The 27,008-nt window shown below is 41.0% G+C and overlaps 1 protein-coding gene and 1 long non-coding RNA gene across 5 annotated transcripts in view; one reads left to right on the plus strand and one right to left on the minus strand.

The window, feature by feature from the left end:
• The window catches only part of agrn (agrin), a 294,106-nt gene that overhangs the window by 240,639 nt on the left and 26,459 nt on the right, over positions 1-27,008 (minus strand). The gene's annotated exons all lie outside the window — the stretch shown is intronic.
• LOC148428354 (uncharacterized) lies at positions 2,696-11,461 on the plus strand. Its single transcript, XR_015863785.1, has 3 exons — positions 2,696-2,948; positions 3,883-3,971; positions 11,210-11,461. It is a non-coding gene; the product is annotated as an uncharacterized LOC148428354 (long non-coding RNA).

Consider the following 27,008-nt stretch of genomic DNA (forward strand, 5'->3'; position numbering starts at 1 on the left):
TGCATGTTTTTTTTTGCCCAATTTCAAGACAGATTGGTGTTTTCTTTATTTCTAATGGAAATATCTTTTTCTTACTGTAAAGAGAAACAGAAATGATAAACGATAACAAAATGAACTCGTCATTCGTGTGATTTTCCAATCTACCTTCTGCCACTAATCTACAACATTTCAAACTGCCCTGTGGAAAAACAAAAACAGGATTGTTGGAGGTGTTGGTTGATGGAGAACATGTTGAAAGGCAGACCACAGAACTTTTTAGCTTCCCACAAATCGGGCCAGGCCTCACACTACCAAAATACCTTTTTTTTTCTTCTTTACAGTGACAACATCTGTATTGAAGCCATTTGGCTCGGCACAAAGGCTCCATTCCTCAATTCCTAATCTTCAAGGTGAGAAATTTGATACGGAGGCGTAATTTTCCCAATCCCGACTGATGTAAGGTGACATCTGTGAAAAGTGCTGCAATGACATAACTGCTGAAAAGCGTGTTGATATCCTTCAGAAGACCTATTGGAGCTAACACTAGAGCCTAGCATGGCAGCTATCTTTGCTAATCCCCTACTTAAATTCACAGAGGTCCAAGTCAGCTTACTGCTACGGGAGCTGCTCTGCATATGCCGCGTTCAGATAATTGGACCCAAGGAGGACGGCTCTGGCAACGGGACGTGCCCCAGTATTTTTTGGGCTTCTCTCCATATTCACGTCAGCGGCTCCCGTCCCACTAAGCCCCGCCCTCGCAACTACCCCCACCCCCGGCAGCCAACAATGGCCACTTATGTTCCCGCAGGAAAAGTAAAAGATGGCCCCCATCCCTGCACGTAAACATACGCATATGCATTCACAGCGCACAAATGAGGAAAACATGCCTGGAGCACCTTTGTGTGTAGACACACACAAACAGTATGACATACAGTGGACCCCCGGGTTACAGCCTCCCTGACTTAAGTTTTTTTTTCATGTTGTGATGTGGAAGACTGAGTTTTTTCATCCCCTCTTTATGGTAATTTCCCCACTTTGCGACAAAAACAACTGTCATGACCCTAGGTGGTTGGCTGTATTTGTGTTGTTTTGTCTCCATCTGAAGGCGTTTTTAGGTAATTGCACTTATTTTCAGTTGCCGTCAATGCTTCCATGCAACACGTCACTACAATGCTGGTCGGCCTCATTCGTTTCAAAATGGCGGAATGGTAAAACTTTGTTCTATCAGAAGTGGTTTCAATAGCATATTTATAGTGCATTTTACTGTTTAATTCAAAGTAGTTGAATGGGTTAGCCATGGGTCCCAAGATTGCCAGTGATGTTAAAAAGAGAAGTAAGAAGATGAATTCCATGGAAACCAAGCTGGAGATAATCAAGAAATACAAAGCTAGCCTATCATAGGCTACCCTTAATAGGGAATTTTTAAGTTATCATTCATACAATGCACCCATACTTTTGGCCTTAATTTTTTTGAAAGAATGTGTTTCTTCTATTTGAGGAATTGGGGTATATTTCCAGGGGCTTTTAAAACCAAGAGTGGCATCTCTAGGAGCAAGTTATTCATGAGGCTTTGTTTAGCTATCGCTAGTTTAGCTCAGGGCCGCTCGCCACGTCCGCCTCACAGTTCAGGAGCGCGAGTTCAAATCCACCTCACACCAGCCTTCCTGTGTGGAGTTTGCATGTTCTCCCCAAGCCCGCGTTGATTGTCTACATGCACCCTGGTTTCCTTCCGCACCCCAAAAATATGCATGGCAGGTGTAATTGTCCTTAGTTGTGACTAGGTATTCGTCCCTCCGTGCCCTGCGATTTCCTGGTCAGCTGGGATAGGCACCAGCAAGCCCGCGACCCGAGTGAGAACTGAAAACGGATGGATGGTTTACGCTCTCAGCTTTGGTGTCGTAAAAATACGGATGTTGTGAACGCCGGGGTCGTTATCGATTATGATTGCTAATAATTGAAATGCTCTACCGCACAGGTGTGGAACTCCAGTCCTCGAGGGCCGGTATCCTACATGTTTTCAAATCTTTTCCCTCAAAAACACCTGATTCAAATGATTGGGACCATTTTAAAGCTATTGCAGAGCCTGCTAATGAGCTAATCATTTGAATCAGGTGTGTTGGGGAAAGAAAACTGGAAAACATGCAGGATGCCGGCCCTCCAGGACGGATGGATGGTTTACGCTCTCAGCTTTGGTGTCGTAAAAATACGGATGTTGTGAACACCGGGGTCGTTATCGATTATGATTGCTAATAATTGAAATGCTCTACCGCACAGGTGTGGAACTCCAGTCCTCGAGGGCCGGTATCCAACATGTTTTCAAATCTTTTCCCTCAAAAACACCTGATTCAAATGATTGGGACCATTTTAAAGCTATTGCAGAGCCTGCTAATGAGCTAATCATTTGAATCAGGTGTGTTGGGGAAAGAAAACTGGAAAACATGCAGGATGCCGGCCCTCGAGGACTGGAGTTCCACACCTATGCTCTACCGGGTAAGGCGCGCCATTGAAAATACTCTGAGAGAAAAGATGAAGCGATAGAAAGACGGCCGGACAGAGAGAAAGAGAGAGAGCGCATGCAAGAATGTGAGCGCAGGCCGACACAGGACGATCCGGAGACGTGCCCCGACGTGTCTTTTCTCCAGCCGCATCATTCCTTCCCCGTGTCTCGACTCTTCGCTTAGGCGCGCCTCCCTCTCCTTCCCTTTGAACTCTCGCCACGCACCGTTTTCTTCTTTCGCCGTCCGCCGAGAAAAGAAGGGCCGGGAATCGGGATTCGGCGGGAAGAAGGCGCGATAGCTTTCGCGCGCATGCATGTACGGATGTCATTTCGCTTTTACGGCCGAATGGACAGGAAGGGATTGGAGCCGTTGTCACACGGAGGAGCTTAAGTCCCACACACGTAGTGCCAGGAGGCGGGCGCCGCCGATGCTTGCCACCGCGCCAGATCATCACGCCTCGGCTTTGCGCAGGTGCAAGGTTTCACCGACGCGCGGGGCCCACCGAGCGCCGCGACAATTACGGTTTACGCAAATTGAGTTTTGCAGTCAATGAACAAGATTTCATATTTATTTGTATACGAATGAATGATTTATTTCAAATATATATGCGGTACCGTGTATAAAAAATATAGTTTGCACATACAAAAGCAAAAGATGACATTGAAAATGAAGCCAAATAACAACAAAAAAAAACTTTGTTGAAGGGACAGTGTGTACGATTTAGACCATGAACGAATAAATGAAATGATTGTAAATTTCAAAAACTTGCAAATGAATGAGCTGTGCAAAGTTTTAGAACATTTAACTTTAAATTGTGCGCATCATCTACTGATGGCTTATTTTCATACGCTTCGATTACAATTTGAACCTTTTGGCTGTTTGGGAATGAAAAGCAAGATCTTAACAAGGCCGTTTTTGTAGAAATCCCAAAATGGGCTATGTTAAAAATTTGTATTTTGGAAAATAACTCAATACTAATACAAGGTGTTATTTAAAAGGGAATTGAGTGCTGAAATAGAAAATATCAATTTTTCATTTATTGTTATTCACTACATTATGAACAGCAGACTTTATAATGCTGTTCTATGTTTGTAAACCATGAAATGTTATTTTTTTTAGAAGACGTTAGTTGATGACAACTTCAGACAGTTTTATTATGGAATAAAGTTATGAAATTATCTCCCGCACATTTATACGCAAGTATGCGGCCTTATTAATAAATCAAAGACGAACGCTCCACCTGCGCAGCTGCAACTTTCCACGTTTAGAGCACAGGACTGCAAATGGGAATAACTCAAATTCCTTCCTCAGAGGGTATGGACCTAATCTTATTATCTGCAAGGATATGAAAAGTGCATTCCAGCCTCCTCGCTCGCTCACTCTCTCTATCTTCATCTTTCACAAGGCTTTACCATTTGAAATAAGGACAAGAAAGTGCACATCTTCACTTTCATCAAAGTGTCATCATGAACGACGTTGATCTCAACGGACCTCGTAAGACAACCCGGTTTCGCATCATATTTTGCTTTGCTTTGGATTTTTCAGGTTTCTTTTCTAGTAGGGCGAGGAGGAGGAGCATAAGAGGAAGGGGAAGAAAAATTAGGAAGAGGAGGAAGAGGAAGAAAAGTAAAACGAGGAAGACGGCAAGAAAGATGAAGAGGAAGAAGAAGGAAAACAATGAAAAAGAAGAAAAGGACATCAGAGGAAGAAGAAGACATGAAAAAGAGCAATGGAAGGAAGAAGTAAAACAGGAGGAAGAAGAAGAAAAGGAAGTCAGAGGAAGAAGAAGAAAAAATGATGATGAGGAAGGGGAAGAAGAGAGGGATGGAGAAGAGGTCAAACAGGAGGAAGAAAAAAAGATAGGGGAAAGAAGAGAAAAAGAAGCGGGACGTTGAGAAGAAGAGGAAGAAGAAGAAAAAAGAAGGAAGAATGAGAAAAGAAAAGGAAGAAGAAAATGATAACAAGGTAAAAAGACCAGAAAGACTAAGGCGAAGAAGAAAAAGAAAATAGGAAGAAGAAAAGGAAGAGGGGGGAAGAAAAAGAAAAAGAGGAAGGTTAAGATGAAGAGGAAGAAGAAGGAAAACAATGAAAAAGAAGAAAAGGACATCAGAGGAAGAAGAAGACATGAAAAAGAGCAATGGAAGGAAGAAGTAAAACAGGAGGAAGAAGAAGAAAAGGAAGTCAGAGGAAGAAGAAGAAAAAATGATGAGGAAGGGGAAGAAGAGAGGGATGGAGAAGAGGTCAAACAGGAGGAAGAAAAAAAGATAGGGGAAAGAAGAGAAAAAGAAGCGGGACGTTGAGAAGAAGAGGAAGAAGAAGAAAAAAGAAGGAAGAATGAGAAAAGAAAAGGAAGAAGAAAATGATAACAAGGTAAAAAGACCAGAAAGACTAAGGCGAAGAAGAAAAAGAAAATAGGAAGAAGAAAAGGAAGAGGGGGGAAGAAAAAGAAAAAGAGGAAGGTTAAGATGAAGAATATAAGTAAAAAAGAGAGGAAGAAGAGCAAGAAGAAGAGGTAGAACAGGAAGAAAAAGAGAAGAGGAAAAAATGAAGAAAAGGAAAAAGAATAAAATGAAGAAGAGGAAGAAAAAAGAATAAAATGAAGGAGAAAAAAGAAACTAAAGAGGGAAAAGAAGAAAAAAAAAATAGGAAGGTTAAGAAGAAGAATATAAGTAGGAAAGAGAGGAAGAAGATCAAGAAGAAGAGGTAGAACAGGAAGAAAAAGAGAAGAGGAAAAAATGAAGAAAAGGAAAAAGAATAAAATGAAGAAGAGAAAAAAAGAAACCAAAGAGGGAAAAGAAGAAAAAAAAGAATAGGAAGGTTAAGAAGAAGAACATAAGTAAGAAAGAGAGGAAGAAGAACAAGAAGAACAGGAAGAAGAAGAGGAAAAAATGAAGAAAAGCAAAAAGAAGAATAAAATATATGTCGCCATAAATAAAAAAAAAAAAAGAGTCCAAAAAAAAAAAAAACCCATGCAGCTTCCTCTTCCAGGGAAACGCTAGTCTGGAAAAGATGGGGGCAGCGCATGAGGACCTCCCACTTTAAAGAGGCGCAGCAATGAGGCGTGACAGGTGTTTTGTCTCGCTCGCTGCAACGCGCTGCGGCCACTTCCACGCACACAAAAAGTGGGGGCCAACTTAAACGCGCGCACGCATACAAAAACCAACGTCAATCAATAAGCCGGCGTGACAACGGCGCCATTAAAAAAAAAAAAAAAAAAGGCAGAATCGAGTGACGGCGCATCAAAGACTCCAACGTTAAATGGCTTTTGCATTTCATAAGATTCAGGTGCGTTTGTTGGGAGGAAAAAAGAAACGAAAAAGCCGCCGTCAATTCTTTAGAGCGGGCTGGAATTTAATAAGCAGAAATCTGCAATAAGCCACAAAGAGAAGGTGCTGAAATCCTAATACGATGTACAAAGCCCCCACTGTTGCATGCTATTGCACTGTGAGCTACTTCATCTGGCCAAAATTCTTCCACGTGAGAAATATTGTAGCGTCACTGTCAGGACGTGTATTTTGCTTGACTTGGATTTGACAAGTTTTTGCTTGGAAGGCTCCTCCCACCTTGCCGTCCCTTCTGAAGGTTTCTCCTTTTCCCCAGACGGGGTTTTTGAGTCATCTACTTCTCTGACTGTCTATCTCTCTCCAGCGCTGTCCCGCCCATAGCCGCATTTGATTGGTTAGCCAGGCAAAAGCCAGGACTAATCAGTAATGAACGCCATATATGGTTAGCCGGTTGGTTATAGCTTAGCTAAATTTAAAGATGAGAGCAGGAGTAGCTACAACTCCTAGGCGGGCATAAATTACAGCTCATGCGCTCACTAGTCAACGGTTGTGCCGGGAGCCAATCACGTCTCTTGTAGGAGTGCCCGTCTCCCTCATGAAACTCAAACTAGCAAATTGGAATTTCAAGTGTAAAGATGAGAGCAGGTGTAATTACAACTCCTAGGCGGGCATAAATTACAGCTCATGCGCTCACTAGTCAACGGTTGTGCCGGGAGCCAATCACGTCTCTTGTAGGAGTAGGAACGCAAACTAGCAAATTGAAATTTCAAGTGTGAACTCTGATTGTTATCATGTTTGGTCAGCTACAGACTGCCGTGGCTCTCCGTCAGATTCCAGCCAAAGGGATGAGAAGGGATAACAGCACAACTACTGTAAAAGGTTTAATAATTCGAGATTTAAATACATATGTGTACTGCAGTAGTTTGACACCCAAAGAGCGCCCGTGGCGAGTGCCTTCATCGTTAACTTTACAGTCTGGCATGCAGGAAACCTTCACAACACGTCTCTCTGCAATATAGCTTTTTTTTTAAATCCCTAAAAACCCTGCGATGCACTGAGGGTGCGATGCAGGAGGTAAGACGTTTCTGTATATCGATTTAGAGGTAAATACTATAATTTTGAGCCTTGTACATGACATAATATTACTTATTTTGCGTTCAAATTGATTGTATTCAAACTATAAAATACGTGCAGAAAATTGGTCTGGTTTTGAGTTGTACGGATATAAGTATTTGGTCTGGATTTGAGTTATACGGATATAAGTCGACCACCTTAATATGAGGGTCGAAAACGAGGAAAAAAAACACACAACCTGTACAGTGAGAAAAACGGTAAATGTCAGGGTTCGCGTCATTCAAAATGCATCCTTCTTTCTGCAATAAATATTCACCGACTCCTTGAAATGAATATCGTGACGGGCCTCCTCGACGACGACAATCGGCATCGGCCCCGAAAAAAGCACGTCGGTCGATCCGGAGTATAAACCCACTCTACCGGTTCCATCTGAAGAGCAGCTTGGCAGGGACTCCGTGAACAGGAAGGGAAGGGCAGGAGAGGGGAAGCACACATGAAAGGACATCTCTGTCATCTGGAAGCTTTAATGACAGACTGGAGAGCCTTGTTTGGACTGAAGAGCTCTTATAATATGCATAACAAAAGACGTCCCTCCCGGAGCTTCCTTGGCAACAGCGAGTCTCGTTGTGCACCGCTACGCCGCGTTTCATCGTGACATCATCTGCGGCGGTCCAATGCGCCATCAAAGTGGATGTGCTTTTAGCCCGGGCGAAGCCATCTGCTCTTGATGGTCCATTCAGAGTTGGAAATCAGTGTGCTTCACGCACAATGAGTTTCAAACAAAAGGAGTGCACAGTTCAACAGCTAGGCCTGCTCCGGTTGGGAAATTGACCAACCTCGCTCACTCACTCACTGTATGCTTTAAAGGGGCCCAATCGTGAAAAGTCAACAATGTTATTTTCCTTGATTGATGCGTTTCCAAGTACCACTTGCTTATTCTGCATTCTCACACCGGCCCCGTCCCAGCAGGTAAATGTGACTTGAGAAAAGCTTATGACGACGGAAGAAATTCATACCTTCCTACGTCGCCCCCGTACCGTCAGTGCAAGAGTAAATACACTCCAAATTTATCCATGGCTTTTATAAGCCTGCAAGAGCAGGCAAGCATTAAGAAGAGTGTACGCTAAGTTACAAATCAGTTCAAGAACATCATTTTATTTATTTTCCATTAAACACGAACGAAATGAAATTACAAAAATCTATCATAAAAAAAAAACATGATTAAAATGCTCGCTCTCACAAAAACGACTGTCTCCCAAAACACTTAATTCGACACAAAATCCATTCTTTCTGTCCTCAAGAAGACTTCGATGACTTGGTTGTATAGTTTGTCTGTGCGTTTCAATTCCAACAATGAATCATTTTCTACCATATGTTTTAATTCGCTTTAAAAAAAAAAGCTGCAAATGACTGTTCAACAGAAGCAGTGGACACACGATTGTCACAACCAAACGGCCAAGCTTGCTTGATGTGCATAGCGCCCCTCCCATGCCGAGTATCCAATCACAGACAGCGTACATGTCACATTCGACGTGAGGCCTTCTAGCTGGCCTTACCCTCGCCAACTCGTGAGCTGATTGGCTATCGCAACTGTCTATTGACTAGACGGATAGAGGATCACAACTGTTAATTCTGAAAGCCTCGGGCAGATTTCATACTGCCTGGTGACACAAATTAGCTTCTTTTCCACAGAGCTCCTGTCCAATAGCCTTAACTGGACACTGGTGGCTTTTACACAGAATTGCAAAGAGCAACACATCTGTTACAATCAGATGTGTGATCGGGTCAATGCAAGTAACATTTCAAGCACAACAAGTAAACAAAGTGAATGCAAAGTCCTCTCTTATGGGTGTGATACTATTTGCAATGTTGCATCATTGCGTCCTTATTCCGCATCACGTTTACATAGAAATAGCGACCCACAAAATAGATGGAAAAACCTTTGCATTAAACAGCAGTATCTTTAATTTGCCCATCACGAATTCATGTGGCAAATAAAAAATGGCAAATATGGCAAAATGGAATAGCATCAAATTCTATTTGGTATAGTATCTCAATGATATATGGCTCATATTCACAAGGTTTATTGGACTTGTCCGTTCGGCTTCGTTGCTTTGCCAGATATCTGATTTTTATCTGGTTTTACTCATATTGCGAAAGGCCTTAGGAATCAAAGGAATTTCGTGTTTTCCTTTCTTCACGCCCATGACCCAAATCAAATGTAGGCTACACAAGCATTTCAAAAAAAGCGTCACTTGAACCATGCAGGGTACATCCAGCCATAAACGCTTAAGACACTGTTTTTACTGAGTCATGATTGATTCCACAAATTACCAAGTGACACTAAATATACAACGTTCACCGTAGAACCAATCAACTCATTTCCTCCGCAAAAATCCATGCTCACTAATTGCAATTTGGCAAAAAGGCAGTTCAGGCTGGGTTTATGTCTCATGCGTTGCAAAAACACAACTAGACAGTAACAAAACTGTGGGCCGCAGGATATAATGAAGATAACCTGTTTAAAGCAGACAAGGCCGTCCTTGAAGGACGAGCAATGCAAAAAACATTCAAACTAGGGCTGGACAATATGGGCAAAAATGTAAAATCTTGATTTTCTCCTATCATTCTAAACAATTATGATTTGAATCCATTTCAATGAACGCCCCACTATTTGAGACGCACTGATCCAAACAGTCTTAATGTAATCAAGAGGTTTTATTTCTCCACCCTACGTTTAATTATGTTCATTATTAATTTCTGATTGAAAAGTTTGACTTATCTGATTGTTTTGTTGACATTTAGTGCAGCTCCATCTAGTGGATGCATCAAGCAACACCAGTCACTACTGTAGCTTCTATTCTATGCACCTTACAATGTGGTATGCCTTATATATGAAAACAGTTCTGAACTATGCCATTCATTGATACTTATTTAACAACAAAAAAAAATTGTTTTTGCGATTTAATTATGAGGTAAATTAACAACTAAATCCAATTCCATATTCATTATTAATTTCTGATTGAAAAGTTTGACTTATCAGATTGTTTTGTTGACATTTCCTTTAGTGCAGCTCCATCTGGTGGATGCATAAAGCAACACCAGCCACAACTGTAGCTTCTATTCTATGCACCTTACAACGTGGCGGCCTATATGAAAACAGTTTTGAACTGGGACATTCATTGACGGTGCGCCTCATAATCCGGTGTGCCTTACTGCGGAAAATACTGTAGTTGGGATTGTACAGTATGTTTTGGATTTTTATTTATTTATTTTTTAATCCGATTCCTTTGCTACATTGCCCAGCCCTAATTTAAATCAAGTTCTGCAATAGTATCTCAATTCAATCCAAGTAACCTTTCAATTCTAAACATAATGAAGAAAATGAATGGGGGTGGACGGATACGTTTTGGGGGTTCAGCTCATTATGACGGAGAAAATAAAGTCAAGGGAGTGGTCTTACCTTAAGGAGTGTTGAGAGGACAAAACGGCACATGAAAGAAAGAAAAGAAAACACGATTAGCAAACGTTTGCCAAGGCTCCGGGCATCCTGTTGCGCAGGGTTACAACGTCTAGACTGCAGCTACGTTTTTAGTTCACATCAAACAATAACCAGAACAGGAAAAGTGTCCTCTCCAGTTAGGGGATCAGGAAATTGTATTCCACTCTATCAAATCTTATCCTGGAACAAAATAAATAAAGTGCTGGTTTCGGGGAAGGAGCTTTATTTCCATAGACTTTTCTAGTGCGTTCTACTTTGGAATGACTTTTCTGCAACTAAGGAGAGACCTTCAAATTGCTATAAAAAGCAAAGTTCAAACCGATACTAACTGACATTAATACCAAAATATGGAGGAAAAAAAACAAACACTTTCTTCATGTTCCAAATATAGAAAGGGCTACAGAATAAATGTAATGATTTGGTGAATTTGGTGAACAAGCTGAATCATGAAATTGAGGTTTTGCTTTGTTGTTTACAATGTTATTAACTCTTTTATTGTTGTATTTAGGGTAATTTTGCAAGCGCTATAAATAGCTATGACCATGAAGGTTACACGAAAATACATTTGAACCCTTGTGGCATTACATTACAAATTATGGAAATTTTTATTTCTTGATTTGTTTATTTCACTCCGGAGGAGTGCCACCCCCCACGTAATATCAATTAAAAATAATTAGACCTACAATTATATTCAAAACACACTTTATTCGCAAGTTTTAGAAATGTATAATCACTTTTTTATTTATTCCTTTTGAATGAAAGACGGTCTAAATCTTACACATTGTCCGGCGAAAACAGTCGGCTTGTTGATTGCTGCGGTCAACGATAACTACAAGTGCAGCTTATCTCTGTTTTCATTCACTTTTGTAAAGAAACTTCAAAAATGACACGAGGAGGAAAGATGGGGAGCATGGATTCCAAGAGAAGCTCTCGGTTTATCACTGACGTCGGTGCCTCGATGGAGAGATACCGTGTGGTGGGAAAGCGCTATAGACAAAACAGGAGCACTATCGACCCCTATCCATCTTGTCAGGGTCACAAGACCAGTAGGTGAACCCTGCAACACCCAAAAGCTTTTCTGACCCAGAAGAAGTTCAAAGATGTGAGGAGGACCGCAAGGTAAATCTGACATGAAGAAGGATGGAAAACAGTGGAGTCTCCATTAGCATGTTCCCCGTGGGGGAAAAGGCGGGAGGAGCGCCACCGGAGTTGAAAAGTCTCTCTATGAAATGACACCCGGGAGTAGCCCTTCAATTAAAAACACGTTTTAATGAAAACAAATGGACTGTAAAGCTATTTATTTTATTGCAAAATCCCACTCGGAAAGAGAAAACATTTGGTGCCGCCCCCCACTCGCCGCAATGATTACGAATAAGACCATTATCCATGAAAATGATATAATTATACCTAAAATGGTACTTAACATGAACAAAAGAAAATAAACATTTCAATCAACTTTCTGCAAATGTTAACTTGACTTTTGACAGGGGTTTATACAGGTTACAGCTTATTCTGGATCTGAAAAGAATAGCTTAAAGCGTATCAAATTGCTATGGATTGAAATTCATCAGTCATTGATTATTTGAGTGCCTTTTTAGTATTGATTAGTGCCTATCATAATATCACCCACATTTAGGCTCTCTTTAAGGCACCGGTGTCAAACTCAAGGCCCAGGGGCCAGATCCGGCCCTCCACCTCATTTTATGTGGCCCGCGAAATGCTGATTTGACTTCAAGTTTTTGGCTAAAATACCAAACTTGCAAGTTGTCTTCAACTTTTACACATTTGGGGGGATTTGGGGGGTTTGGTCTCTTTAATGAACAGTTTTTCCCTGTCTGTGATTTCAAAAACTAGCTAAGCGTGTGAGGAACACACTTCAGATTGGTTTGAATTGCAGTCATTCGGAACCTGTGACAAGACAGCATAACTTTAATGTGGCCCACGATAAAAATGAGTTTGACACCCCTGATTTAAGGCAGACACCTGGAAGAAAAATGTAATTCACATACACACATAGCAAAACAGGACAACAACAAAACAAAAAAAAGGAATCGCCTTAAGTTTGACGGCACTAAAGGTAGTCAAGTTCACCAGCAATCTTCATTACTCTGAAAGCACTCAGCATTATTGAGATCTGGAGACGAGGAGAGCTCGCGAGTGCGCAAAAAGGATTTATTGATTGCACTTAATGCAATAAGCGCCAAGGCTCCGTTTCATTACGGTCCCCTCCGCAGGAACGGTGACGCTGCCTTTTAGAGGAGAATCACAAAGAGCAAAAGTTATTGCACAAACGCTCGTGTCGTTCACACAGCAATCGTCACACTAGCGAGAATTCATATCACAATCTGACGATATTTTTTTTAATTATCTACCAACTGCAACATCCTCTCTTTTACAGACTGAACATACGTGCATATTTAGTTACAACATCATATTTATATACAATGAATGGATGGATACAACCAACAGAATACCGCAGAGTTAAATAGCAGTTCAAACTCAAAATCAACACTTTCTGTCTACCGTTGTTTAATTTATTATTTTACACTGTAAATAAATAATATATGCAATCAGAAACGTACAAATACAAAGATTATTTTAGTGAGCATTGAACACATTGCAAATAAATAATATATACAATCAGAAATGTATAAATACAATCATATATACTGTATACCGTATATTAAATTTACGTCATACACTTTTACACAAGATTTTATTCAATTTAGACAATTTTTAAAATATTTTTAACAATGTATTTTAAAACTCTTTTTGAGCACAGCCATTGATTCACATCTTTTCAGTTCTATTTCATATTTTTCCCATAAAGTGACTCCTTGAACACACATTTGCTTGACCGGTGGGAAAATCCAGCAGATAAGCCGCACTGGACTATAAGCCGCGGGGCTCAAATCATGAAGAAAAAGTCGCGGTTTATAGTCCGAAAAATACGGTACTTTTTTTTCTGTCCCTTAATACATTGCAGAGTTGTGTTTGAAAAAGAAAAAAATATATAGTGACAATTTCTTTGGCAAAAAACACGGCAAAACCTTTTCCTTGAGGTTGTTGAGCCGCCCGCCACCCCCCTTCCCACCCCCCCCTCCCCAACCCCGCCCTTATGGCGTCACGATTTGAGAAGGATTGTCTCAAAGACAACATCCCCTCTCCAGAAAAAGGTCACAACTGAATGATTATAAACAAGTTTGAGAGGTCCGTTTTGGTTTCGTGAAAACGCCGATTCTTTTGTTGCCGACGTAATCCGGGCGGCGCTTTTCTCATTTTGGGGCAGCTGGATCTTGGCCGTCCCTAAACAGAGAGGGCCCGTTGAAATAAACAGACCCGGCCGAGGGCGGGTCAGGAAGAACAGCGGGAGAGTCCGGCATGCGTTCCAGCTGTTTTGAGTTTTCTCCCCGGGCACCCCCGATGTAAAGACGAGCCCCAGCTGAAACCCCTGTCAACTTTACATTGAAGGTTCCCATCTGAATCCGCACGCCCCGTCGCCACCCCTCGCCGACCCCTAACAGATTGGGTCAGGGCAATAAACGGTGGGTGCTGCTCTATGGAGGCGTGTTGTCGATTCGGCCCCTGACACCTGTACAAAGACGGAGGGAACTTGAGCAAATGAAGACAGCCGGCTTCACACAGACAAAGTAAACCCCCCAACCCCCCCCCCCCCTTTTTTTTTTGTTTTTGACACAGGATTTCTGTGGGTTTCATGTTTTACAGTCATTTCATGTTTCTGGGTCTGTAAGTCTCTCGATGGCTTGCTGCATTTGAAAGATTAGGAGTAGTTCCAAAAGGCGAGGGGGCGGAACTTTTTTATGGCGCGCTAAGCATCTTTTTATCTGTTGGGTCAAACTGATCCATTTGAAAGTTAACCCGTTTCGCCATTTTGATCATTGGGTCATTTTCTTACACATCTTTTTGGCAGTATTTTAGCCAAGGGTTGGGACAATTCTGCTAGCGTGATAGCTATGTGGTCCTGCCAAGTTAAACTTTGACATGCTGTCTCCATTTGGGTGAAATTTCAGCCCCCTAGCGTTTTCTTTTAATGCTTTAAACGACTTTGACTTTAACTACAAAGGATTGGACTTTTTGTGCAGAGTTTTGACCATTTGTGGTTCAATTTCTTCCACATCATTCTGGCAGTATTTTAGCCAAGGGTTGGCACAAATCTGCTAGCGTGATAGCTATGTGGTCCTGCCAATTTAAACTTTGACATGTTGTCTTCATTTGGGTGAAATTTCAGCCTCCTAGTGTTTTCTTTTAATGCTTTAAACGACTTTGACTTGAAGTACAAAGGATTAGACTTCTCGTGCAGTATTTTGACAATTTTTGGGTCATTTTTTTCCACATCAATCTGGCAGTATTTTAGCCAAGGGATGGAACACTCCTGCTAGCGTGGTAGCTAAGTGGTCCTGTCATGTTAAACTTTGATATGCGTTCACCATCTGGGTGAAATTTCAGCTCCCGAGCGGTCAATTTGATGTGAAATTACTTTTGATGTAAAGTCCAAAGACTTGGACCCCTTGAGTCGTATTTTGAACATTTATGGATCTAAAAATAGCAAAAGCAAGTTAGCATTAGCTTTTAGCAGCTACTTTTTTGTACAACCTATGAATATGTTAAAACTGATTACCCATCAGTATTCCTTTATTTTGCCTGAATATTCTTCATGCGATTTTTCATTTAAACCAAATGCATGAATAAATGTCTGTTTGATTGATTTCTTCATTAAAATGAATTAAAATCATTATTGTCTGGAATCTTCGAAGAAAACCGAGATTTTCGGCCATCTCGTCCTGACAAGAGCTCGTGCCGTTTTGAAGGACCGGCCCGCTCCTCTCGTGCTTTGACCGCCGAGGCCACGTCGCACGAAGCCGCCCCCCCATTCATCAGCCCCGATTAGACTGCCAGCAGAGTATTGACCTTCCCTTGACACGCTCAAGACATACATGCCAAGTGAAAGGAATGGTGGGCTGCTTTCCCTGAGACGGATGGACGCGCCATCCACACCCACTAACTTTTGTTTCCATTTCAATGCAGTGGTGTTGTTTGAAGAACCTGACGGGTATAAATGGATATGCTCGTGTCGGAGCAGGCCAGCCTTAGAATTTGCTTGTTCTGAAATCTGCTGCGAGAAGACACCGGGGGACAAAATAGGTTTGAGTGTGTGTGTATGCGCCCGTGTTTTTTGTTAGATGAATGGTACCGTGTTTCGGGTTTCAAATTCGTTGTGGGGACCTCTTGTACTTGTGTGGGATGGACGAATTTGGTTGACCCCACAATTTCAGAACTCTTTTTAGGGGTCAAGACTTCCTTTGAGAGTTTAGGTTTGTAATGAATTTTGGTTGAGGTTAAGGTACAAATTTAGACCTCTTTTTAAGAGTCAAGACTTCAATTGAGAGTTTAGGTTTGAATTTGACTTTTGGTTGAGGTTAGGATTAGGGAGAGGAAATTTGTGGTGACGGTTAAGGTAAGAATTGGGGGTTAGAAAAGGCAAACCCCACTAAAATAGAAAACCTCTTTGCATGTGTGTATCTGTGGTTTTTGCTAGACGTGGGGACAAATTTCTGTCTTGTGGGGACCTGGTGTGCTTGTGGGATCATTTTGTGCGGGACCACAAGTTCAGATCTCTTTTTAAGTTTAGGTTAGGGTAAGGATTAGGATCAGACTATCTGTTGTGACGGTTAAGGTTAGGGACTAGGAAATGCATCATGTCTATAAGATGTCTCCACTACGATAGGAAAAAAAAAAAACTTGTGTGTGTTTTGTGTGCACGCATCAGTTTTTGCTACATAGTGGGAACCGATTTCCAGGTTTTACTGTCTTTGTGGCGACCTTGTGAACTTCTGGGGACCATTTTGGTGGACTCTACGAGTTGAGACCTTTAAGATTAGAATTAGATATCGGTTGATGTTAGAGTTAAGTAAGCAATCAGCTTGGTTAAATGCAGTAATTTGTAATAAAATGAGTGAATTAATAATGGGACGGGCCCCCCGGGGCGATCCCAGGAGGACATGTTTTTGCCATGTAATTGCAATAAAATGTTTGGCATCTTTTAATTTTTTTCAGGCACTGTGATGCACTAGCTTACTTTTTTCTGCTTGAGACGAAGCTGTAACTTGTAAAAAAGTAGTGAACAGTTGTTGAAAGTTGGTTTATATTGCTTTTCCCTTTTGTCAGTGTTAAAAAGGATACAGTTTTATGTATACTTATGCCATTTTTATAAATAATAGTCTTATTTTACCTAATCTATACAGTGGGAGGTCCCGACTAAGACAGAAAAACAAGCCTGCATAGTTGCGCTACCTGACCCAATACACCGCTAATCCTCCCCACCCTATCCAGCACTTCAAGGTTTTGACCTTTAACCTTTGGTGGTGAGAACTTGCAGGGCTCTGTGATCTTCCTTCATACTTCTCCGTTTCCGACCTTCCTCTTTTGGGCTCATACTTTCGCCTCTTTAGCCTGAAGTCTTGCCACTTTAGCGCACGTCTGCATGTGAAAGGGCTTTTCCCGCAGATTAAAGCTCTGTTTTCTGGGACGGATCCGGCGCGAGTGTACTGCTCATTGGATGTCGGGGGAAGCGTGTCAAAACACGGTTGAATGTTGGACGTCTTTCATTTATGTATTTATTCGGAAAATACTCCGTTGGCCAATACCCCTTCAATCGTTGCGGTAAATCATTCAGAAGCCGCACGAAAATGGTGAATTGGGTCAAGTCGGGGTACCGCCATCGGTTAGATTTAAACACACAAGCACAGGAACATGCATTATTCAGACTTCATCTCCTTCTCCTCATCAAAGCGAGAGCTTGCACGAAATCCAATGACATGTGGGGCTTTAGCAAACAAAGACTTTTCCAATCAATGTCTGGGGTCAGATTGGGTGCTTCTCTCACTCTTCCCCTCTGCTTCTCATCGCCACAAAATCAGAATTCTTTCAAAAACAGCCTTCTTCATTCATACATACAGCGGGCCCCCGTATTACGAGGTGAATCCGTTCCGCGGTTGGGCTCGTAAGACGAATTCACCGTATGACGGGCAATCCAAACCTATGTTAAATTGCTAATGCGTTTAGAACCCCAGGTAAAAACATCAAAATTGTACATAGATATTCAAAATTGGTACAGAAATAGCATAATAAGTGCTATGTACATATAACATACACGAATACAATCAGAAAACATCATAAAAAAATTCTAGAAAGGATTTGTTATGCCCATATTCCCGAGTAAGGGTAGCGTACTTTGTATTTCTTGATTATCTACGGCTTTGTTTCCTTATAAGTCATCTTCTTAATTCTGTCTTTAACATCACTAGCGATCTGGGGACCCATGGCGAACCTTTCCACTTTGAATTAAGCAGTAAAATGCACTATAAATACGCTTTTGTCACCACTCACAATCGAACAAAGCTTTACCATTCCGCCATTTTGAAACGACTGACGCCGACCAATCGCAGACCAGCATTGTAGTCACGCGTTGCATGAAAGCAGTTAGACGGCAATAATAAATAAGTGCAATTACCTAAAAACCCCAGCAGATGGAGGGAAAACAACACAAATGCAGCCAACCCCCTAGGGTCATGACAGTTGTTTTTGTCGCAAAGTCATGAAAATACAGTAAAGAGAGGACAAAAACACTTAGTATTCCACGTCGCAACATTACAATAAAGCCAGGGATGCTGTAACACAGGGGTCCACTGATTATTGACCAGGCCAATTATGAGGGTCGATATTAGCTATATTGTTGCATGTAAGCATCGGCCTTTTTTTATTCATCTTATGGCCGATAAACTTTGTTATTATGCCTAATTCATCATTGCACTTCTACATTGACTGTAGTGTCTTTCGCCATGTACCCTCACTCGTAGCATCTGATTGGTTAGTCATGCCTTATCTCGATATTGTATTGATCGATCTATACAGTCGAGCCTCTTTGTGGAGTCCGTCAGTTTCAGGTGAGTATTTATTATTCCTTACATTATATTTACATTATATTTAAGATTGTCTTCACTGGATTCTTTTTTTTTTTTTTTTTTAAAAAGCCTTAGAAAACCAATGGGCATTTATACCACGCTAAACTAATCCACACTAGTATTTTTTTTCTCTTCCACTCAGGACTTCCTCAGTTCTGTCTTGGGCAACGTTTGGCCTCATGAAAGACAAGCTTGACCTCAGAGCGCAGCCCCGTGAAGGAGAAGTCTGTAATCTAATATCTAATTATGGGAAACAAGCTCAGGCAGAAAAGCGTTTATACAGAAACAAAAGCACACCCCAGGAAATGTGAGCAAATTCACAGGCGCGTTCCAGGCATTGCTGCTAATCTCGCCGAGCAAAGACATCAAAACCCCAAAACAATTTAAAAAAAAAACAATGTTACTTTAGCATGCATGCATTACAGCTGCAGGCCTCCAGGGCTTTACAGAAGTGGTTTTTTCTTCTTGTGGATGAGCAGTAGCAATAGGTCACCATTTTGGTCAGTATTTGGTGACACAAACTCCCCCGCCCCCTCACCGCATAAGCATACCTAAAACTGTATCCCTAAGGAAGAAAAAAAAGCAATGTCGATCAACTTTCGACAACCGGTAACTACTTTTTACAGCGTTCATACAGGGAGCGACGGGCTGCTGACGCATGCGCCGTAGTTCAGAAAACAGCACCGAGGCGTGGTTTGGTCACGTGACATTTGACTTCGGATGCACTTTAGCGACAAGTATGTGCTTCGAATCGACAGATTGTTGGTTAGTTTAAATTCGAGTCTCTTGCCGGGCTCAAATGTCCACGGGGACCGCTGTCCTGATTTTGTGGCGGTCATTGATCGATTGCATTGCATCATAAAACAATAAGATAGATCATTTTATTGATATTTATACATGCGTGGAAAAATCTGAAAGATAGATAAATACATGGATATTTGTAGATAGATAAATCAATAGACTGATAAATAAATAGATAGGTCTTTATATATTACTCAAAAACCGTAGAACATATTAAGCCCAGTTGAATAACATGTTGTGTATTTACACTAACCTATGTGAAATGAGATTCGTCTCTATTTGTGGAGCACATCTCATAAATGTAGCTGAAGCATTTACATGTCCCGTATTGCAACAAGAGAAGAACTACTTTGGTTTACAGACAGGAATTACAAAAGAGGATCACGTTTTCAGTAATTATAGTTATTATTTCAAGTTCTGTTATTATTGTGTCGACGACAAACCATGCACCTCAAACAGGAATGTGCATAGAAAATCCAATCCCAAATTAAGGCTTGTAATGTGTTGTGCATTTAAACAGGAGTGCTGCGGAGTAAAAAGTCATCTCACCCCTCGGTACAATTTTATTTCATTTAATGACCACTAGATGTCCTCCCTAAACTGAGGTTCAGAGCAATGAACCAGCACTGAAAAGATTCGGGGCTCCAACAAAGCCCCACTCGGCCATCACTAGTTACAGGTTAGTCTAAAACTGAAAAAAAAATAAAAAATCAAAGTGCCTGGGAAAAAACACCCCAAACTATTGCAATTACACTTCACATGTCAAAAACAAAGCCTCTGGATCTTAGATTCGGAGCTCCAACAAAGCCCCACTCAGCCATCACGAGTTACAGGTTAGTCTAAAACTGAAAAAAAAACAAAAAACAAACAAAAGAATCAAAGTGCCTGGAAAAAAAACACCCCAAACTATTGCAATTACCCTTCACAGGTCAAAAACAAAGCCTTTACTCTGGGGTCACCCCCATCCCCCCCGGCATCTCCTCACACCCCCCAGGGCACTATTTGAGTCGGACTGATGTACAGCAACGAATCAATATATAACTAAAGACGTCTCACAGTCATCATTTTTCATAAAGCGCATACTTGCCCACCTGCCTGAACCCCCATGGGGGGAAAGCTTTAAACAGGGACGAAGGGAATGAGAAAGAATCCCATTGTTGGGCAAAAAGGTACACGGGCACCGTGACACAGGTATTCTGCTCAATAAGGATCAGCTTTGTACTGTACTGTACTGAGAAAGCAAAAACATCACAAGAGGGAAAAAGAGTGGGGGGGGGGCGCTACAAAACGCATGAAAAATGACCTTGGCAAGGATTGAAAAATCCTTTGCAAAACCTCTAAGGAAGCCAAAAGACATTCCTTGTTTTCCGACAACCGCATCTGTCTTTTAAAACAAGCGTAAAAGAATGAAGGACTTCCAGAGTTGCTTTATGTTTTCCGATCACATATTGCGGTTTAAAAGTGGGAGGATGTGGCAGAAACGAATCAAGTAATTTGCCATTTTAAAAATCAAAGATTTGCAAATTAGCTACATCGTAATAGTGAGATTTTTCAGAAATTTTCTTTGACTTTAAATCAGAGGTCCCCAACCACCGGTCCACAGATCAACTGGTACCGGGCCGCATGGGCTGCACTCGAAATCATGAACTACAGTATTTCCATTGTACGTCTTATCCTTTTGAGTCGGAAAGATATTTTATTTTGAAAATTGTCCGGATTCGTTACAGTCACTTGAAAATGACTGTATTTCACTCACAAAGAAGTTAAAGAGTAAGAATTGGACGTATGTGGGAAGGGGAAAAGGCCCAGTCAAGAGACAGGTGACGAGCCCACAACTTTGAAGAAAAAGAACAGGGAAAGAAAGAAATGATGCGCAGAAAGAAAGTCCTACACTCATCATATTTTACGTGCACTTTCATCATCATATTTTAACCCCAAGCGTTTTCCAGTCCGTGGTGATAAAAAGTTTGGTGACCCCAGCTGTATATTACTCGAAATAAATGATAAATACCTACGACTGAATGGCTAAACTTCTGAAAGGTACGTACAAATACGCCGTTGGGATTGAATGAGATAATCGTGACTCTTGAGCAAGTTATGCGCAAGCTATGAATGTTAATTAATGCTAACATCGATTTAAAATTGGTATACTGTACGTTACGGTCGTACCGTATTTTTACCTTGGAAAATCGAGCGTCTAAATAATTGGTCAAAAGTTACTTCCGCCTGCCACGACGCCATTGGAGGGTTCTATTGTCATCTGGCAGCAGGCGAAGGCAGATACAGTGGCGTCGATTCATCCGGCGCTGCCCGGCGCCGTCAGAATAGAAGCCCGTGCGCTTTTTCTCTGGCTCCTCGGCAAGCGGCGCCTGTGATCTAATTACCGGCGGAGAAATGAAGTTGTCTCCCCCGAGTGGAGCTGAAGGGCCCATTCTTCTTGCGAATGGAAAAGAAGGCCGATTTTCCGATCGAGCCATCTTACCGGAAAGAAGCTAATGCAAGAATGTATTAGTCGAGACTCTGCTCCATCGATTAAAGCTCCGTTTGAATCTACCAATAGATTTTGTGTCACGTTTACTAGGCAATGTTTTGCCAAGGCTTTCTTCATGCTAGGAAACTAGCATGGATTTAGCCTCAATATAAAATCATAGCCAAAAAACGGATGTATTCTGATGTCGGACAACCAACGACAGTGGAGCAGTGAATCAAGTTTGACGAATGATAGAAATAAGATAAACATGAAATTTTAATTGAAGTAATAAACCCAGCAAACCTTTTTTTTTAATTAAAAAGTGAATCGTGGAAAATATTTTTGCACTCTGTATACTGATGCATCATAAGTAATCAGTTCAAACCTTAACATGCATCACATGTGCATTATTTGCATGAATGACATCTTTTTACGCGTCTTTTCACGAGTCTACACATTTCATTCTAAATATTAAGGACACGCACCGTTGTTTCCCATATACGGTTATATAGAAAGATTGGACAACACAAATATTATCCTTTACTAGATTTCTTCCAATTTCTTACCTTTTTGAACACTTACGTAGTCCAAATTAGGCTACTGAGGGCGGAAGCAAACTATTGTTGTCAGCATCTTTTTGTCTTTTTTAATGGAAGTCACCCGTGTAGAAATCAGCTTTATTGAAGGGTCGTGCTTCTAATTACAGCTTCCAGATGGATTTTTACCTGGGAAAGCAAGCTTATTGAATTTTCACACGATAATACGAGTCTGGAGCGGGTTAGCCTCCGGCTCCGGGTTCAAACGCGTGTCAATAAGACGATAACAAAGCTTCCCATAGACGAACCCCGACAGGCTGACACTTTCCTGCCGCAACGCTTGCATTCCTCCGCCTTGTCCCTCAACAAGCAAGTGCGCTCACCTCGGGGAAACGGCTTGACCCGCTTGCACCAACATGCGCGCTCGCCGACTGCTTTGTCCCGCCGTTTTCTTTACGACTGAGACGGGACCACACACAAGCGCAATTTCTTTGACTGGTGCCGGTATTGTTTTAAATGGTTGCTAAGGCGCCTTTGAGGTAAGACAGGCACGTTTTTTCGGCCACGGTTTGTTCAGGCTAATGAATGCTTTGTATTTATCCTGCCAGCACTGCTAGGGTGACAAGGGACGCGACAAGCTAGCTAAAAATGAAATATGCTAATACGTCGCATTAGGAACAATTTATAACAAATGTAATTGACGGTATTATGGTGACAGGTGATTGTGTTGTTATTTAACCCTTGTGCATTCACTTTAAAAAGACTACTCTCGCGTTTTTTGGACCAACGTGGTTCCTGCTGTTGACGGTGAGATAACTGACATTTTTAATGAATTATTTTTTTCTTCAAACCACTCAATGTTCAGTGGCATGAGCGCTATCGATACGTATGTAGTTTTTATGAAATACAAGGCAAAATACACGACTTGAAAAAGTGAGTCAAGTTCACCGCTTTTCCCCCATTCGCACTGGTTTGACGCAGGTTTTCATGTAGGAGTTGATGCGAGAACAAAAAATAACCACTAAATGGTCTTTGACGCCACCTATTGTCTTAAAGTGTTACACACAAGTCATTCGAGAAATTCTGTTTGCCTCTCTCAACCACCGCTAAAGAGCTTGGTTAAAAAATCGCAGCATCCATTGAAAAAATGTGGATTATAATGAGTGCGGGTATGTCCAACCTGGTACCCATGAACATATCCGTCGTAACAAGCTGCAACAGTTTAGAATTAGCAGTATGGTTGTATTTTGAACTTTAACATGATTATATAGTTAGCGTGAAATTTCAACTACCTAGTGTGGAACGAGAGGTCGAGACGTACACCCTGCAGATGTTAAATTTAGCCCATGTCAAGCTCATTTACTGCCATTTAATGTTAGAAATATTGTCAATTTTGAAAATATTGAAAACCCGAAGTTTTATCATGCAATTCCCCCGATTTTTGCGCTCATCCTTTCAACGGCATCTTGCAACAGGGCGCAATAGAAATTTTCATGTTGCCACCCGAAATCCACCGGGTAGTGCTAGCGGCTAAGTTGCAAGCCTTTTGATGACTTCTATGATTGGCTTAGCCTGGACTCCCATAATGCAAAAATATTCAAAAGTCATGATACTCCAATTATAATATAATAAATATTGCTATGTCAATCTCATAAATATACAGTGTAGTTACTTTTGCTATGATTGCATTTTTAAAGTTTTTCTAGAAAAAAGGGGGCATAGGTTCCCCCCCAAAAACAAAATGATATATGCATTGATAGGGCCATTGAACATTTTGAGGGTTTGAAAGTAGATCTATATTCATATTTGACTATGTTATGAGCCTTTCAAAGTCAGCAAAATTTGGGTGATAAAAAGGCCAAGCTAGTGAAAACCCCCGGACAACCAGGGGTTAAATCTTCTTGGCAATAACTGTGGAACCCGCTGCGAGTTGACAGCGCACTCAGGAGACTACGGAAAGCCAGCGATGTTATACATTTTCTTTCCGATAACAAATGGCTACAAGGTTGCCGTAGTTATCTACGGGGGAGGATTATGCAAAGCCTCAAACAGATGTCATATGTGACAATTCTCACAGAGTCTTAGGTACTCTGATGAAAGGGATTACTTCTGCCACTCAAGCCAAGCGTGCAAAATATTTTTAATCCATTTGTCAGACACAATGTTGGTTTTAATTATCAAACTCATTAAACTGTCATATCATTTATAAAGTATTACCGGGCCGGCGCTAATTGATCTCTATGTTGTGGCCGTGACGGCGTTGTGCAAATTCAACACTTTCTGATAGCGGGTGAAAGAAAGATTCATGTCAAGCAGACCTCGGCTTGATCTCTCTCATTTGCATAATGAAACAACGCCTCCCCGGGGTTCAAATTACGACGTGTTTCAAATTAACATGAGCATCATGTCTGCCGGTGTCATGTTGATCAGGGTTTAACATGACAACGGGGTTTTCGGAAGCAGTGGGCGAGGGAGGAGCCAAATTGGGACACGCCTTCTTTTTCGGTTTCTTCGTTTGCATGATTATTTTCCGTTGTCGAGTCTCGCTTGAAGGCACGTAAACTATGAAGGAAAACACGTGGAGTTTCACGTTGTTGTTTGTTGAAAATAGCCAGCCGTTGCTCTAATGACTGCTTTGCTATTCTCACTCGTTGTCTCCAAGAGGTTCAAGAGCTGAAATGGCTTTCGCTTCATGTGTGTGTCTTGTATCATCAATATGACACGCACTAATCTGCTTCATCACCAGTCACTTTACCGCATGCACGCCTGCGCCTTACAAACCCTGCACAGTGCAGGAAAGCTGCATAATACACAATAGGGTATCTTCCACTCCATAATATGCTCAAAATGGAAGTCTATTCATTTATTAGTGCGTCGTTATTTCTGCCCTTATTGCTCTATTAGTGTTTTTTGGTTGTTGTTTTTGTTTGATTGCCTACTTATTATTTGCTCGATTATGGAATGTAGTCTGCTCGGGGAAGTGAACAGAACAAGACTTTCATTGTGTAGTATTACTGCCTATGACAATAAAAGTCTTGAATCAACGGACTTGTGGAGAAGTCACTTTAACACGCAATCTAGGACAACTTTTCAAATTTATACTGACAACCGTTAATATTCATCTTATGACAACAATTGGCTGACTAAAGAAATTGCTTACTTAAAGAAATAACTTGAAGAAAGTGAATGAATGAATGAAAACTTGTACAGCATTATGCTAGAGATTAGAGGTGGAAATCTTTCTCAGGATTCGATTCCCATTTGATTTAGCATCTATTTCCGATTTGAAACGATTCGATTCAATTAAAATTATTTCTGCCTCAAGGCGGAAGAATCATCATATTACTTCAGTCTGCTTTGCAAGATAGAAAAACAATTTACAGCATTTAATTAACGTTTTATTTTACATTTATTAAGTTTTGATTTGTAAGGAATATTGCATAATAACTTGCTAGCTTGAAGCTAGCTATACATTGTATAGCTTTTATAGTATGGAACAGAGGTTCGAAAACCTTTTGGGAATCAGGGATATCAAATTTTCTAAAACGTTTGCAGAAACAAAACAAAAAAAAATTCATTCAAACCTAACATAGTGCCCTTTTTGTTTGCCAACAATTTGAGAACAATTTTATGAAAAAGTACTGTTATAGTTTTTTGTTATAGTTACTTGCACATTCTCTGCTCAAGCCACGATACAAACCAGAAAGAGGACAGGAAGTGTCCTGCAAAGCCACATTTTTTTTCCAGTAAGAATCATAATGAGTGTGGTGGACTCGATGTAACGAGGCGGACGATAAAGATACGCGCCTCCCGTGGCACTTTGGACAGAGTTGTGTCTCGTCAGCCTTTTGACCCCCCCGAGCCGACGGAAGATTTGTTGATTGGCGTCCCGGCAAGCAGACGATGCCGGCGGGAGATAACGGGAGACACTAAAGACTGAGTCACATTTTAACCAAAGCGTCGGGAAACTGAACTTCAACATCGAATTCATCCGTGAGAGTCGGGCTGGGTTATATGGTCAAATCCTAAAATCTTGATTTTCTTCAATCTTTATGGACACGTTCGATTGATTTTAATGGAGGAAAGTAAAACCAATAACCACTTCTTTAAATATTTGATTTACTAACTCGTTCAATGCCAAAGACGTATTTTTACGTATTTTTTTTTGGTTGTTTGTTTTCAGATCTTCTAGCCCAGGTACTTAATTTTTCTTTTTCTTTTTTTCAAACGTTAGACTTAAGGAGGGCGGTACAAAATGAGTGAATCGAGGCCTGTTAAAAAAATAAACAAACACACACCTAGCATTGAATGCCTAAACTCACAAAAGCTTTGTAAAAATATATCTTTGGCACTGAATGAGTTAAGATTAAATCATGTGGAATATATTCAGAAAAAAACAAAGACCAGTGATTTAAATTCATAGCTTGCACATGATTTGCTCAAAGAGATATTTTCGGCACTTTCGCTGTTCAAATTCAATCAAATAATCCAATCAATTTGATATAATAAGATGTAGTGTTGTTTTGCGAAGCAAATGATTCCGTACACCCAATTCAGAAAACGGATTCATCTGTTGCCATACATTAAGCGAGATACATAACATTTTCTTGGGAAATTTTTTTTGCAGAATTAGTTAGAAACTACAATTTGGTGGTTGTAATGCATTGTGGAGCTCTATAACAAGAAGTATTCCTAATATGCTGTCAACCCAAGTAGTTAAAAACAGGATGTACCAAATAAAACTGCGCCACAAATTACAGAGTGAATTTCACATCCAGAAACCAGAGAGAAATGATTTGAGCGAGTCATCGTTTGTTCGGGCAAAGATATCGCTCATTCAAGTCTCTTTAATTACCTCGGTCGCCGTGGTAACACAGGAGGC

Source organism: Hippichthys cyanospilos, chromosome 2 (genome assembly GCF_059441005.1).
Source record: "Hippichthys cyanospilos isolate Australia breed blue-spotted pipefish chromosome 2, RoL_Hcya_1.0, whole genome shotgun sequence".
NCBI classification, from domain to species: domain Eukaryota; kingdom Metazoa; phylum Chordata; class Actinopteri; order Syngnathiformes; family Syngnathidae; genus Hippichthys; species Hippichthys cyanospilos.